Raw genomic sequence first — 16,699 nt, 5'->3', positions numbered from 1 at the left:
TTAAAAATTGCCCGAATGGTAAATTATCTCGAAGGCTACTGGGATGATGACTGGTATAGCGTAGGGCTTTATTCCTATTCGTCAGTTTTGTATGGAGTGTGGTCATTAAAAATCCATCTGCAGCATATACTTCAACATCCAAAAATGTAAGTCTCCAGGAATTATGATGTACGCTGAATTTAATGTCTGCCGTCCTGTCATTTAACCAACATGGAATTGCTTATGTATGTCTACTTGACCTGTTCATATGAAGAATATATCATCGATATATCGCAACCAATGTGAGATATAATGTTGAAAGGGATTATTGTTGTAGGTTTATTTTTCTTCAAATTTCGCCATGTATAGTACTGCTAGCTCTGGCGCAAATCGGCAACCTATAGCTGTCCCCTTGATTTGGAAATAAAAATTGTCTCCAAATTTAAAATAGTGTTTTCTAAGGGAGAAGCTAGCCAGACTGATGATGAACTGCGTAGGAACTTTTGGTCTCATTTCCAAGAACATTTTGATGGCTGCTAATCCATCGTCTTGTGGTATTTGACTGTAAAATGACACTGCATCTAAAGTAACCAATATCTCATTTTCTGGCGAGAACTCACTTGTTTCAATTTTGGTAATGAAATCCATAGTGTCTCTTAAATATGAGGGGACTTCCCCCCAAAATGGTTTTAGAAAAAATCCACATATTTAGAGATGTGTTCTAAAACTGAGTCGCATCCAGATACTATTGGATGACCTGGTGGTTCTACTTCACTTTTATGTACCTTCGGTAGCATATATATCAGTGAGACCCTTGGGTTTTTCTTTGTCAAATATTAAAATTCCTTTGGACCTAAGAAACCATGGTCGAACCCTTGCTTCAAAATAGACAATAATTCACCTTGGATTTCCTCATTTGGATTACTATGAACTTTCCTATAGCATTCTTCATCACTTATTTGTCTCAATACGTCTTTCTGATATTTGTTGGTGCCCCAAACCACAATGACACCACCTTTATCAGCTGGTTTAATGTTTATTGAAGGGTCATTCTTAAGGTTTATCAATGCTTCTCCTTGTATTTTTGTAATATTGTGCTTGGCAAAATTGTTCTTCTTTTCCGTATCACTGATTGCAGATAACACAGTATGTTCAAATATCAGAATCTCTTTAGGAATTTTATTTGGTGGAGGGCAAAATGTTGATTTATTCCTTAAGCCTGAGACTTCTGTAGCAGACGGAAAAGTATTGGCCAAAAAAAATGCCTTTAAACGGATTTTGCAACAGAATTCCATCACCTCTGATTTCATTTTTACAAAATCTGTGGTTTTCGTTGGCACAAAAGAAAGACTTTTTCCAGCATGCTCACTTCTGTATTAAGACAATGGTCGGTCCGATAAATTGAAAATGGGGGACACAGCTAAGTTTTGTAGTACTGCTGTCTTGTTGTCATCTCCCAAGGTTTATTTATGTATCTGTTCCTGCCTCGTGGCCGATGCTGGCCTCTGCCTAAAAAAGGAGCAGATTGTTGTTGTTGGTTCCTTCCTTGTCGATTATTATTCGATCTTCCTTCTCCGGTATCTGAATCACCAGTTGACGAAGATGATGTGTACGAAAAATAAATGAATTTGCTTCGTGACCTAGCTTGGTATTCCGGAAGGAATCTTTGAGAGTCTGGTGGGCGAGAATAAAAATATGTTTGTAAATACAGATAAGTGGTCTCCAAGGAGAAATTCTTTTTGTTCTTCTCAAATTTTGAACCTTTTTGGTTTATTGTTAAATACTTAGGGCCCGATTCACAGAACAAACTTAAGACTAAATCCTAAACTTAGTACCATTCTGGTATTCACAGAATGCACCTAGTACTTCTGCTATTCACAGAATGAACTTACTACTTTTGCTATTCACAGAATGAACTTAGTACTTTTGCTATTCACAGAATGGATTTACGACTACTAAACTTACGTCCGCCCTCGGGCCGGAAATTCCGGCCCGGAGGCGGAGCTTCCGGCCCGGAGGCGGGGCTTCCGGGCCGGAGGCGGGGCTTCCGGGCCGGAAGCTCCGCCTCCGGCCCGGAAGCTCCGCCTCCGGCCCAGAAGCCCCGCCTCCGGCTCGGAAGCTCCGCCTCCGGGCCGGAAGCTCCGCCTCCGGGCCGGAATTTTCGGCCCGAGTGCGGACGTAAGTTTAGGAGTCGTAAATCCATTCTGTGAATAGCAAAAGTACTAAGTTCATTCTGTGAATAGCAAAAGTAGTAAGTTCATTCTGTGAATACCAGAAGTACTAGGTGCATTCTGTGAATACCAGAATGGTACTAAGTTTAGGATTTAGTCTTAAGTTTGTTCTGTGAATCGAGCCCTTAAACTCTACTATTTTCTTATCTTTCTTAGTCAAGAGAGATTTTGCATCAGTTATCGATTGATTGTCCTTGATTTCTTGCTCTAAGGTGGAAATCTCTACTAGCTGCTGTTGGGATAATCGTTGAGCGGTTTCAATTGTCAGGACCATTAAGTCTCTACTGCATTTCGTCTCTATGCAACTGTAACCTTTTCTGTATATTGGATCCTCAGGAAAATCACCGGAATATTCTGTATCTGTAATCCAAAGGGCTTAGTAACTGCTTTTAGATGTTCTAATAGGAAGTGTCCATGCAACTCAGTCCTTATTTGCTTCTTTTTCAGTCTAATTTGTTTGTCTGATTCATTCTGCTGTCTTGCGGTAGCGCTTAAGGATACTAATGAAAAGAGGGATGGTGCATTCAACAATCTTTGGATGTGCTCTTCTTTGTACGCAAAGGCATCTTGCTCTATCATGTTTTATACGTATACCACTGAAACTGTAGGAACACCCTACACAGGACAGTCACCACGCAAAACACTTAACCAACATTTTCAAGAAAACTAACCTTGTGATTAGCTATCCGCTATACATTTATCAACTAGAAAGGGTTGGGCCCGTAATCAGTAAGGCTAGGCCTACTTTAACAATCAAAAAATGACACAGGTGCCAATACTGGTAATTGGCGGAGTTCTACTACGCTCCACGAAGTTGAACAAAAACTCCCTAAATTCCGCAACTTCGTTCCGTTGGACTCCCAATTACACAGATTCCTCATATGCTTTTGATAAAATAACAAGTATCTCTGTTTTTACATGCTAAATTGCATACAGTCATTTCACAAAAGTGAAAATGAAAATTTTGCAAGCAGTGAGAGAGGTCATGATTTTGGGATCCTCCCTAACCTAGGGAGAGAACCAAGCAGATGCCTTGAAAACAGAGAGCACATCTTGCTGAACGATTCGGTGGTGGTCCCATCCTATTAGGACCACCCCAAGCACAGTTATGGGCAAAAATACAATCCCAACCAAAGGCCCTGCAAAGCATTATAGGACGAGATTAGCAGTGGGCAGTGAATATTATAGTATCCAATATCAAAATAATTCTGCAAAGATCTGCAGTTCAACTAGTCGTTACTAGGTGTCCCTCACGAGTCAAATGCAAAAGCATTGAAATTATTACATCAAGCTGTAGTTCCACTAGTCGTTACTAGGTGTCCCTCATGAGTCAAATGCAAAAGCATTGAAACCCTTTCATGAAGCTGCAGTTCCACTAGTCGTTACTAGGTGTCCCTCACGAGTCAAATGCAAAAGCATTGAAATTATTACATCAAGCTGCAGTTCCAATAGTCGTTACTAGGTGTCCCTATTTGACTTGAGAGACACCTAGCAAGGACTAGTGGAACTGCAGCTTGATGTAATAATTTCAATGCTTTTGCATTTGACTCATGAGGGACATCTAGTAACGACTAGTTGAACTGCAGCTCTTTGTAGAATTATTTTCATATTGGATTCTATAATATTCACTGCCCACTGCTAATCTCGTCCTATAATGCTTTGCAGGGCCTTTGGTTGGGATTGTATTTTTGTCCATAACTGTGCTTGGGGTGGTCCTAAGAGGATGGGACCACCACTGAATCATTCAGCATGATTTGCTCTTTGTGTTTTAGGCATCTGCTTAGTTCCTCCCCCTAGGTTAGGGGGGACCCCAAAATCATCACTTCTCTCATTGGCTGGTATTTCTATTTTCAAAGTTCACTTTTGTGAATTGGTTATATGCTTTTTAGCATGTAAAGTTGCTTTATTAAAGCATTTGTGGTGCAGTTTAGCAGCTGACTCCATTATGTGCAGGAATGGAGTTTTTGCCTGAATTCCGTGTTTTTCATGGAATTCTCTCTGAAAACTCATATCATCTTTTCAGTTCATTTTTATAATTCAATTATCAAAATTGCAATATTCAATGGTTCAGTATTGGCACATGTGCAGTTTATTGATTGTTAAAGTAGGCCTAGCCTTACTGATTATGGGCCCAACCCTTTCTAGTTGATAAACTCTTTCTAAAAGTGGCATTTTCAAACACGTAATGTAAAAACTACCTTTACTAAAATGTGTGTTATTAAATTCTAAGTTTATAGAGCCTCTAACTCCATCTATCTTGTCTGAATGGAAAGCTGCACATATAAATTATGTTAAGCTATGGGACACACAGCCTTTCACTAGTGAAAAATGAAATACACAGTATTTCACTATCAGGACATGTAAAACACATCAGCACATGTCCTAACTTTCACATACAATGCATCCTGCCTTAGGGGTTTACCTGGGCCTACAAGAGGGGTGCCTTACATGAAACAAAAGAGAAGGTTTGGCCCTGGCAAGTGGGTGCACTTGCCAGGTCAACATAGCTGTTTGCAATACTGCACACAGACACTACAGTGGTAGGTCTGAGACACATTTACAGTGAGTGGCACAACCAGTGCTGCAAGCCCACTTGTGCACTTTACTAGGGACTTACCAGTAAATCAAATATGCCAACCATGAATAACCAATCATAATCACAATGTACACAGAGAGCAGATGCACTTTAGCACAGATTAGCATTGGTAAAGTGCCCATAATCCTATAGCCAACAAAAACACGGTCAGAAAAATAAGAGGCAAATAGCAAAACGTTTGGGGATAAAGCTGCAAAAAGGGCTAGGTCTGATGAGTGCTTGATAGGATTTTGTCATCCACAAAAATATGCCTTAAAAGTCTTCTTCAAAGGGTAGATCTTGTTGGGATTTCTTTCTACAAAACTAAATAAAACATTCCACGACTTAGCTTGCAAATTTATTTTATATATAATTTACATGTAGAAAGTAAAATTGTAATAAAAACTTGTCAAGTTTGGCAAGAGCTAGCATTGGACATTAATCCGAAATTTTGCATGAATAAGCAAATGCAAATTATACAAATATGGCAAACCACTACTCGCAGTATGAAGTAGTAGAAAAGAAGTGACACACATGCTGCGGACCATCTGTGGATCATCTGGATTGTGACATAGTGTCTTCCTAAACTCAGATTTGCGTTAGTGGAAAATAAAAACATCATAGACAGCATGGTATTTTTACTACTAACATCCATATTATGAGTGAGTGAGTTTCCCACGGAGGTATAACTCCTGGTGGAATTCTGCCAACCACATTTATGACGATCCCAGTGCCTCCGGGGCATGGAATTATCAGGTTTCTCAGTACCCAATAATTCCAGGCACTGACATACTGTAACTTCTGCTTTATGCACATCAGTGGCAGCTCCTCCTAAGGCAGAGGAGCCTCGCCCCACTGCTCTGTGAGCAGTTCAAAAAGGAAAAATAAAATGGCATGTTATTATCATTGAATTTTTCTGTGGTGACTTAGGTGTGGGGTGGGGCTGGACTGTCTAGAGCAGGGGCCAAGGGTAGGAGTGGTGGGCACTCTCTAAGTGTGCTTGACAATTTGACCGGCCGTCTTGGACCAGCCAAACATGCATGTTCTCCAACAGCTGTATTGCACAGCCTGGGTGGAGATCATGCACAGGCTCACAGTCCCTGTCTGAGCAACGAACCACGGTGCTCAGACCAATCACTATGTTGCTCTCATGTTGGTGACAGCAGCATCTTAATTGGCTAGGGGAGCCTGTGTGCCTGTGTGCTTCCTGCACCGATGACTGAGAGGTGGCGGCCAACCTACAGGTAAGTGGATTTTTTTGTGCATTCTCTACCACCCCGTTAAGCAGAAATTGCCACTGATGCACATCCATGCTCCGCTTGACTCTTGCTAGAGACAACTAGTGCCCCTTCTCCTGACCCCATCAAAGGATCAAGGCTGGAAAGAGGATGTGGTGTAACACCTATACTTGTCAACCAGGGGCGCAACTAGACCTGAACTTCGGGGGGGAGGGAGGGCTAAGACTCCCAGCCAGGGCTGGCCCTAACACTGGTCGGGCATGGTGCAACAATCTTTTTTTTGGTGCCCCTCCTCCATGTCCTCCTTCTCCATGAATTCCCTCACTACCACTCACCCTCAAAGCACCTCATCTCTCTATAGATCCTTTCTGGCAAACATTTCATTTTTTATAGAGCTACTCGTATTTTACTGACACTCAGTTCTGTGATCTGCATAGTACACGTCCTTTCTAGCAGGTACATTAACCCACTGCATTGTGTGGGTGACAGGAGTGCCCATGTGAGTGTATAGTGAGCGATGCCACACAGTGAGAGTAAGGTGAGAGTGGTGACTGCAGGGTGAGTGAGGGGACCATATGAATTTGGGTGCGGATGTAAATGCAGAGTGGGGCAAATGAACGTATGGTTAGTGATAGGCTTGTCTGAGTGAGATTCAAGTGGGCAGTGAGAGGGACAGGTGAGTAAAGTGTCACATGAGTGCAGGGTGAGTAGTATGCTCTTGTGACTGCAGGGTGAGGTACAGGGTGAACAGCGCAAGTGCATTGTGAGTGCAGAGTGATCATTGTGAGTGCAGAGTGAGCGGTGTGCTCATGTGACAACAGGGTAAGTGGAGGGAGAACGGTGTGAGTTCATGACGAGTGGCAAAATTGCAGTGTGCAAAACCAAAGGGAATGATGGACGGAGTGTTGAACATTGCAAGCACTCACCCCCAGTCAACTGATCTGGGTTTAATCCATCACCATTCTTTAGCCCACTCTGCCACCCCAGTTCAGACATGGCCATATGCAAATCAGTCTGACCCTGTGCCTCATGGGAACAGTCCAGCCCGAACTGCCAAGCCATGTCTTCCCTGGACCGGAAACAAGCTTCCTAGGACCGGTTTCTGGCATTTCAGCCGTCTTCAGCCAGGCTTGCTTGAATCCAGTGGCAAAGTGAGCAAGGGACTCACGTCTGAGCATACCCTGCCAACTTATGGCGAACAAAGCAAAACCAAAGGGAATGATGGACGGAGTGTTGAACATTGCAAGCACTCACCCCCAGTCAACTGATCTGGGTTTAATCCATCACCATTCTTTAGCCCACTCTGCCACCCCAGTTCAGACATGGCCATATGCAAATCAGTCTGACCCTGTGCCTCATGGGAACAGTCCAGCCCGAACTGCCAAGCCATGTCTTCCCTGGACCGGAAACAAGCTTCCTAGGACCGGTTTCTGGCATTTCAGCCGTCTTCAGCCAGGCTTGCTTGAATCCAGTGGCAAAGTGAGCAAGGGACTCACGTCTGAGCATACCCTGCCAACTTATGGCGAACAAAGCAAAACCAAAGGGAATGATGGACGGAGTGTTGAACATTGCAAGCACTCACCCCCAGTCAACTGATCTGGGTTTAATCCATCACCATTCTTTAGCCCACTCTGCCACCCCAGTTCAGACATGGCCATATGCAAATCAGTCTGACCCTGTGCCTCATGGGAACAGTCCAGCCCGAACTGCCAGGCTGTGGTCACTGTGAGTGCAATGTGAGTGGGTGAATGGTGTGAGTGCATGGTGATTTGAGTGAGTACATTGTTATTGCTATGAGTGCAGCTTGAGTGTGAGTTTTCTGAATGCAGGGAGCACTCCCAGACATTTGAAGTAACTCAGGATGTTATTGGGGGCTGGTGTAGGGTTTCGGATATAAGTTAAACTATTGCTATTATGGCATTATTCAGGGTCCAGGGATTGAGGGGGGAGGAAATAAATATTGTGCTCATCCTGCAACAATCTTCCAGTTTTGTGATTGGGGTTGCCAGCTCATTCTATTGATGTCCCAGATGGTACAAAAATCACCTAAAGCCTATTTTCATACTTATCTGTGCATACTTGGAACAGCAAATATAAACAGAAAGCATTTTTAGGTGTGTTCTAGGACTGCCTGAATGATCCATGACTGATAATTAAAGGGAACAAAGACAGAAAAGTTACATTGCAAATGAATACACACTATTTTATTTATTTATAACCCTATTTAGTGTCAAGATAAGGTCTTTGCAGGCTCTTTAAACAACAAATGGCTGGAATTTTTCTTTTGGTAACCCTACTGTATATTCCTTTTCATAAAATGCATTCTCACACTACTGAAATGCATCCTCACACTATGACAGTAAAAGTTAAATACAAATGTAAGGAATAGGCAGAGTAGGGGCCCAATGGTTAAAAAAAAAACTATGGGGGATATTCACAAGGAACTATCGCAGAGTTAACGGCACATTATCACAGCCAAAGTTGCAATAAAGTTATCGCCCCAATCACAAGCTGGTGTTAACAGTCCACAGCACCAGTTTACCCGCGATAGCAGCTGCAAAAAACGTCGCCACAGATGACCCCCTCAACTATCGCTAATGAGATGCAGAGTAGAAGTTCCCGTGCCAAAAGCCGCGACAACACCACTCCACAACATTCACAATGACCAGCCAGAACTGCAATAAGAACACAGAACAGGCGATAAGGCGCGTTAAAGTCGGACGGCAGCCTGCACCACAAAAGAGAGCCCAGCCCAGACCCACAGCTGAAGAACAACAGATGCACCCGGGCAACTGAACATGCAGCCCGGAGGGTGAAAGGGCAACAACACCCGCCACCACCCCCCCAACACACCCCCTCCCCGGCACCCCCGACCAAAGACATGGCACATCAGCTACACCTAAACATGTACAAAATAATCTGCTTGATGTCGCACAATCACAACTGGTGACATGCATGTGTCGTCACAAAAATGAGCATCACACATTCACTTTCGAAGCGACATATGAAACTTTATTAAAATGAACACTGAAATGAAATGAAGACACATGGCGGCTCCCCTCGGGACAATCCTTAGGTAACAGCCTGCAAGACAAAAATCATGATGAGAAGGTGTGTCCTGCGCACATCAAAGGACATAGAGAGAGTGAAGGGGAGAGAGAAGAAGAGAGGGGGAGAGAGAGATAAGAAGAGAGGGATAGAGAGAGATGAGAAGGGGAGAGAGAAACACCTCTGCACACTCAGGCCACACTGTTCACCTGCTGCCACCAGTGTGCCTCCAACCACTTGCCGGTATGTATAGCAGTACACCAGGTCACACATCTGAGACAGAGCCGTCATCTGAAACAGAGTCCAGATACATGATTGGCACAGTACACACACTTGCACAAGACAACATCGCCTGCCCGCCCATGCACACCCAAGCAGAGGCACCCCGGCCCCTCCCGCCGCTAATCGGAGCATGCCCGCCCATGCACACCCAGGCCTCACTGCTCACCTTCCACCACCGGCGTGTAGACAGGAGGTCCCACCACATGGCGCTGCAAGCCACAAGCCCAGGGCCTGCGGACATGGCACCCTCCACACCATACAGCCCGCTCTGCAGGCCACCAGGTCTCACGTTTGGTGCTGGGTCTTGATTTCTCCATGGCATGGGACATACCAGTGCACCAGGCATCATCGCAGACTGCACACCGGCTCAGCCCAATGTGTGCCACTAACTCTGGGATCCAGGAAGCAATGCCACATGGCGGTAGGCCCGCGCTGCCCACTGGCTCTGGTCTAAATTGCGGTCCAGCAGGGCACGCAAAACCTGAGCTGTCCGGACCGCCGGGACGGGGCATCATCGCAGGCTGCACACCCGTTCAGCAGCTTAAGGTGCCACTAACTCAGTGCACCCAAAGTCACCGTCCCATGGCGGGGTGCCTGTGCCGGCCGCAATGCTCCGATTGCCACTAACCCTGTGCAACCCCAGTCAGCGCCACGTGGTGGTAGGCCCGTGACGGCCGCAATGCCTCGGTGCCACTAACCCTGGGCCCTTTATGATTGAGAACCGTGGAGCGTCTGTCATCCAGTCACCACCGGCAAAGGGGAATGTGACGTCGCCGGCCCCTTATGTTGGCGAAGTCACATGGCCTGGGTCACCTATGCTGGATGGGTGTGGTGTGCGTGCAAACCTGCCCTCAGGGAGTGGCTGTGACATGCTGACAACTAGACCAGTGACCTGCACACCACCAGCAAGTACGCCTGCGACGGGTAGCAATGAGGGCCCCCCCTCGGAGCGTAAGGTCTGGCCTGCCATACGCCGGACCAGTGCAGGGCTCGCAACAATGACTCGTGGGCTCTGGTCGTGGTTCAGTCCATGTCCAGACATGGAAGTGACTGATGCGTGTGTCCCTGTTGTAGTGTCCACGGGACCCGATACACAACATGCAATGTAGCACCCTCTGACTGGCATCCCACATGATGAGCATCATTGATGCAAAGGAAATCACTGTCCCTGCATTCATCCACACATTCATACATGAATGATGAAAGACATGACACAGCAGTGCGTCACTGGATGTTTATTGCACATCCAGTGCAGTTCTGTAGCTGGAACGGCACAGGGCAATGCCGAGCACACTACACAATATGGGCCAGAGGAGGGCCAGCCAGAGTCCATCCGGGGCTGACAAGTACTGCAGAAAAGGAAGGGTACAGTCCGCAGTCTCATCACCATGTCATTGGTCATCAAACAGGATATGGCAGTCCATGTCGCTGTCCAAGGTGAGTGCATCGGAGTGTATCGGGGGTCACTGGAAGGTCATGAGGCCATGTGCGGCACCAAGCAGAAACAGGCCAGGTGGCGGAAATGAATGCTAGTGCCTCCTGATCACAAACCCATCCACGTCCTCGTCCCCGGAAGTGTGCTCTGCCCCACCTGTGGGTGTTGCAGTACCGGCTGAGGCACTGTGTGCCACTGACTCATCCGGTGCCGAAGTGGATATGTCTGCCGCACTGTGAGGCAATGGCACACCAGGGGGTGGAGATGTGGATGGTGTGGGGGCAGCTGCATTCATCTGCGCCACACCTTGTGACAGCCATGCCATGATGATGATCTGCAGGGCATGGTAAATCCCAGCTACATTTCGCTGATGTACAGCGGTGGCTGCCATCCTTTCCGCCTCCATACGCACCATGTCCTCCATGAGCCTCCGCATGTGTGCCAGCTCACGGCTGGTATCGCTGGTGCCCCTCTGAGCAGACAGGTATTCTTCTCTCCACGTCAGGACTCCAGCAATGTCAGTCACGGCTCGTTGGAGACCATAGAGCGGGCCTAGACACCCATGGATGGCGTCAAGTTTGATGGCCATGAGGTCGTACCCCACCCGCACCTGCTCAGCCGTCTCCCTCTGGGCCTCCAGCACACGGCGCTGGAAGGCCATATGTTGTTCATGGGGGTCTTGGGAGACTGCTGGGGCCATGGGTGCCTCCTGCTGGGTGGTTTGGGTGGTGGGTGGGGTCTCCTCGATGCAGCTGGTCAGCCCTGATCCTGAAGGTGAGTCGCGGATGATGTCAATGATGTCTAGGAGGGCTTGTGCGTCGATGCTGGGGTTGTCCTCCTCCTCATCTGTGAAGAGTGGCTGGGACTGCTCTGCAGGGGGTGTTGACGGTGGTCCTGCAATGTGAAGGGGACATGGTGTATTGCAATGTGTCCACATGTATGTAGCCGCATGGTACATGCTGACATTCAGACAGCATGGCATTGTACATTGTGACAGTCTATAGATCTGTGCGATGACCCAGAGTCATTGAGGGTGTGCACTGTGCTCTGCTTGATTGTGCATGTGTGCCATCGTGGCCATCTCCACCCGTCTCCCCAGTACCTGGTGGTCACTCAGCATGTTGCGGTTGTTTTGTGTCCTGTTGAGCAGTATCCGGTCTCCCGACTCCGGCCACAGTATCCACACCGATGACTGTCGACACCAGCTCCTCCATGTCATCCATTTCGAGCTGTGGCGCTGGGCCCCCACCTCCAGTCTGCATTGCTGCCTTCTGGTTTGCTGCGAGTTTCTCCGTGGTCTTCCGCTTGATGTCATTCTATCGCCTCTTGACCTTGTCCATTGTCCTCTTGTGCTCTCCGACGGCATTCACCTTGTCCACGATGTCCCGCCATATTCCAGTTTAGGTGCCCAATGACACGTTGGAGGTGACGAACAGTTGTTGATGGTGTTCATCACCTCCGTGACTATGATCCTGTTCGCCTGCGGACTGAACTTCGTCTTCCTCTTCTGCTTGTCCTTGCCCTTCCCTGTCCCCGAGGTCCCGGGCTGGTCGTCCGGGGTGCTTGTGGGGTTGTGCTCATCCTCTGCGCCTGCTCCGGCTGCCTCCATGGTGCTTGGGTTTGATCAGTTTCTGTTTGGGTGTTTTTTCTACTTTCATGGTGATTTTTCCCACCTGCCAGGTGTGTGTTGCAGTCCTGGCACTGCTTATCGCTGATTTCCTCATCGCGCTTTGACCCATCGCAGGTTTTTTTGTGTTGTGGTTTGTGTTTTTATCTCCATTGAGGTGGTTGTATCGCGGACATTGTCCGCGGTTTAGGCAGACTGTCGCTGTTGTGAATTCCACGTTGACACAGGGTTATTTTCCCATGATGGGCTGCGATGTTGAGAGTTGCGTTAAGCTACTCTTGCGGTAGTTATCACACATTCTTGTGAATGTGCCCCTAGCCTTGTTAAGCAGCTTACAAAGGTATGTAAATATGTAAATAGTCTTTGAAAGACCTGTGAAAAACTGGGCCATGCCGGAGATAAGACTCCAGACACTGCCCAGCCAAGCCCATAGCAGCTCGAGCTGCAGCAGCCCGGGCTGACACACATACACAACGGTGGTGGGGGGGAGGATGGGTGCGGAAGTCCTTTTAGCCCTATGGGTGTTGCGCGACTGCTGTCGACTTTGTAGCAGGGGAACCAGGTTCGAGTCCAAGATTTGGCTCAAAATTCTGTGATTCTGGGCAAATCACTTAATCTTCACCTGAAAAAAAAATGAATGTGACATTGTGTAATGTAATTGGTGCTCATGTAAAGCGCTTTAATACCTTTGGATCGAGTTTGCACAATATGTATATGATGATAAAATTAAGCCTGCACTGCCACCCCTCGCCCCTGTTGTCCCTGCACCAGTTTCCGCCCCACTCGTAATGAGGGCCTTTGTATTCAGGCCTCCTCTGCTCCCACGCTTCCCTTCTTCCAGAGTTGTTGTTGGAATGACGAACGACCACCTCCCTCCCAGCGTCCTTGTCACATGGAGACATTAAGCGCCTCTCTAGAAATATCGGCAGTGTTTACTAAAGGATTGCATAATTAAAATGCCCAGAAAATATGAAACTGTTGTTTAATCTCCTGAGGACTCGATGTCTTAACGAGAGCATAAATACTGGCTAATAAAACAGAACTCAACTTGCTATTTATTTTATTTTTTTAAGGAGCCAGCTGTAGTGTCAACCTCACTTAGGCATATAATGGGATTTTCTAAACGAGCTTAAGTGATTCTTAAACCTATTTATATCTCCTTTGAACAGCAAGAATCACAGTTTTCTTTCTTTTTTTTCTTCTTGTGTTAAATAATCAGGGAACTGTTCCCATTCAGATTCAAGCACTGGCAAAGACAATAGCTCGGAATGTTGAATAAGATTGACACAATTGTAGAGTGAAAAAGGGTTGAATGAAGCATTTTTATTTTGTTTAAGGATAATTCTATTATCATAAATATACATTTGAAGCAGAGAAAATAAAAGAAGAACATTTGAAAGTCTATTAGTATTGTTTTGTGTCATATATGTAGTGCGCCATTAGTACCTTTTGTGAGCAATTTATTTTCATGCACTCATTTTTCTTACAAGGGATGGTGAGCTAGATACATTTTGGCTTCCTTTTCAGGAGAGCAATACTTTATCACTGCAGTCGCTGTTTGCTTTAAATTCATGACCATTACTGCTATTTTAATGTATTTTACTTGTGTTAAAACCAGAGCCCCATGAAAAGTACCTCACCCCAATATGTAACCATGTAGGAAGATGGATTCCTTCATCGAAAACTTGATGTAAGTATAACATCTCAGTGATTTCATACTTGCCTTTGTTAGGACTCTGTTAGATGCATAAACGACTAGTGTCTGGCTGAGTGTCGAGGCGATATATTGACGAAATAATCAGACACCAACCTTACACAGTGTACATTAGGTGCAGCTTGAGCACCTGGCAGAGCCTGATGAAGGCTTGTGAGACAATGCAGCCATTCTAAAGTGGTGAAACATGTACATGATGAATGAAATGTAAGTCACCACCCTTTAACATTTAGGGGCATATTAACAAGGGCTTTATCTCCGCTTTTTTGGCTTTAAAAGCCAAAGAAGCGGAGATAAAAATATCGCCCTATCAACAACAGGGTGCTAACATGCAAAATCGCATGTTAGCACCCTTTTTCACTACGCTTCCCTTTGCATCTCTAATGAGATGCAAAGTGGGCGTTCCAGAGCAAAATAATAGGAGAAATGTCGCTACGCGACATTTCTCTTAGTATCAAGCTTCACGCTAACCCTGTTAGAGACAAAAAAAGCAGCGCTAACCATGGTTAACGCTGCTTTTTTACGTCTGCTAATTTTCAGACTTAGCAATGTAATCCAATGGGAGGTGGATTACATGGCTAAATCCACCATGGGCTATCAACAAGGATATCCCCATCCTTGTAGTTTTAACGCTGCATTACCAGCGATAACCTCCCAAAATGCCGCTATCGCTGGATGTTTTATCGCCTAGGCGGTTAGCGTTGTTAATAATGCGATCACCAAGCGATATTATCCGGCGATAGCGGGCGTTAAAAAAATTAACGCTAAGCGCACTTAGCGTTAATTTTCCCTGTTCCTTGTTAATATGCCCCTTAGTTTTGTGTGAGACAGGCATGAATCAAAGGTATGGTAGCTGACCATAATGCAACTTTATACTGCCTCAATGTGCATTGATACATGGTATGGCAAATGTCATCCTTAAAAGGGTGTGATTAAGGGTGGTGCAGTAGAAAACCAGACTTCTAGGAGTAAGATAACATATGATTTAGAGGATTCACTGCCTAAAAACCATGCATGTTGGGTTATCCTATAAAGATTTGTCATTACACTTATAATGAGACCGCAAAGGGGGAGAGGAGCCCCTTCTGGTTCCCTATCGCCCAAGCAAAAAGAAAATTGGGTTGAGAGTTTTCTATGGTCTTAAAATATTCACTCTGATTCAGAAGAAATTGAGAAACTTTACTGGAAGATTTTCTCTTGTGAGTTAGTTGATGTGATATGTTATATTCACAGCTCTTACCCGGTTTATGTGTAGAAACCTGTGTCAAAAAGCACCGCTTCCAAGGCCTAACATTTGAAAAGGGTGGTGAATCTTTTTTTTGTCTCCTTGGTGGAGGCATTTAAACAAAGCATTATTATACGATTGCACAATTGTGTATTGTTAAATAGCAATGCCCTAGTGGGAATGACACAAAACATTTTTTAATGTTTTTTCACGCATTGTCAAAAAGGTTATTTCCCATTCCTTACCCTCTACACATAATCGGGTAATTTACTCCTTCCCTTGACAAGTTAAAATCTCCAACCATTTCCAGTTGGGAAGGAGTCAAAGTTTTGTGGGTGATCATAAACTTCGAAGGGAAACTATGCCTTGGAACACCCTGTTCTTACCCCTGAGTGAGATCAACTCAAACCAAATATCACACAATGTCATAGTGTAACATATTTTGGCAAATTGTTTTTTGACTGTAAGGGCATCTTTTGTGAGTTCTTTATAGCTAGAAACCCAACCACTTCCATGTATAAGCTTAACATGCATGCTTTGTGAATGCGGTCCACATTGTATAAAATATCACTTCATTGCAGAAAGCATTCCAAAGCACTTTGTATGCAACAATGTTTGAATAGAATATCACTAGCATATAGGTAAGAACAATTACTTTGGATGCATATATGGAATAGTGATCCAGCGTGATATCCTTAATCCCCTTAGATGACAAACAAAGGTCTAGTTACATTTTATGTGTTGCTGGGAGGATGTAAACAGACAAGAAATTTCCTCTAAATACTGCATTAAATTTGTGATTAGTTCTCTAGCTGTCTGAAAAGGAATCCTTTGCACGTTTTTTTGTGCAAATTTTGCATCTTCATCTATGGAGCTGGCATAGTTCTGACCCATCAAAATCACATGGGAAATGTTGGAAAAGTTAATTGGAATGATAAGCTGATGGACAGCGATTACCAAGAATAAGCACATTTTTAATATGAGTTTCAATGTGAATGTGTGTGTGTGTGCTTTTGTGTGTGTGTGTGTGTTAGATGAATTGTGTTAGAAATTGGATTACTGGTTCACTGGGTTGTGGACCCTGGTCAAGCAGCAACCACAATCCTAGTCAGGGTAAGCCACAAGCAAACCCCAAATAAACCAGTGCTCAGCCGTGTAGCTTAGCAAAGAGCAGTCAAGCTTTATTTAGAGGCAATGTGTTAAGTAGTTGTGCAACACTTCAAACAGTGAAACGGTGTAGACTACACGCAAAAAGGCACCCACACCATGTTAGAAAAATCAAGCTTAACATGAGAAATAAAACAAGACCAAAATAACAAAAATCTAATCAGTAGAACCAGAGTTA

The sequence above is a fragment of the Triturus cristatus genome, chromosome 9, assembly GCF_964204655.1.
Source record: "Triturus cristatus chromosome 9, aTriCri1.1, whole genome shotgun sequence".
In the NCBI taxonomy this organism is placed as follows: Eukaryota; Metazoa; Chordata; class Amphibia; order Caudata; family Salamandridae; genus Triturus; species Triturus cristatus.
This window is presented reverse-complemented; position numbering follows the sequence as displayed.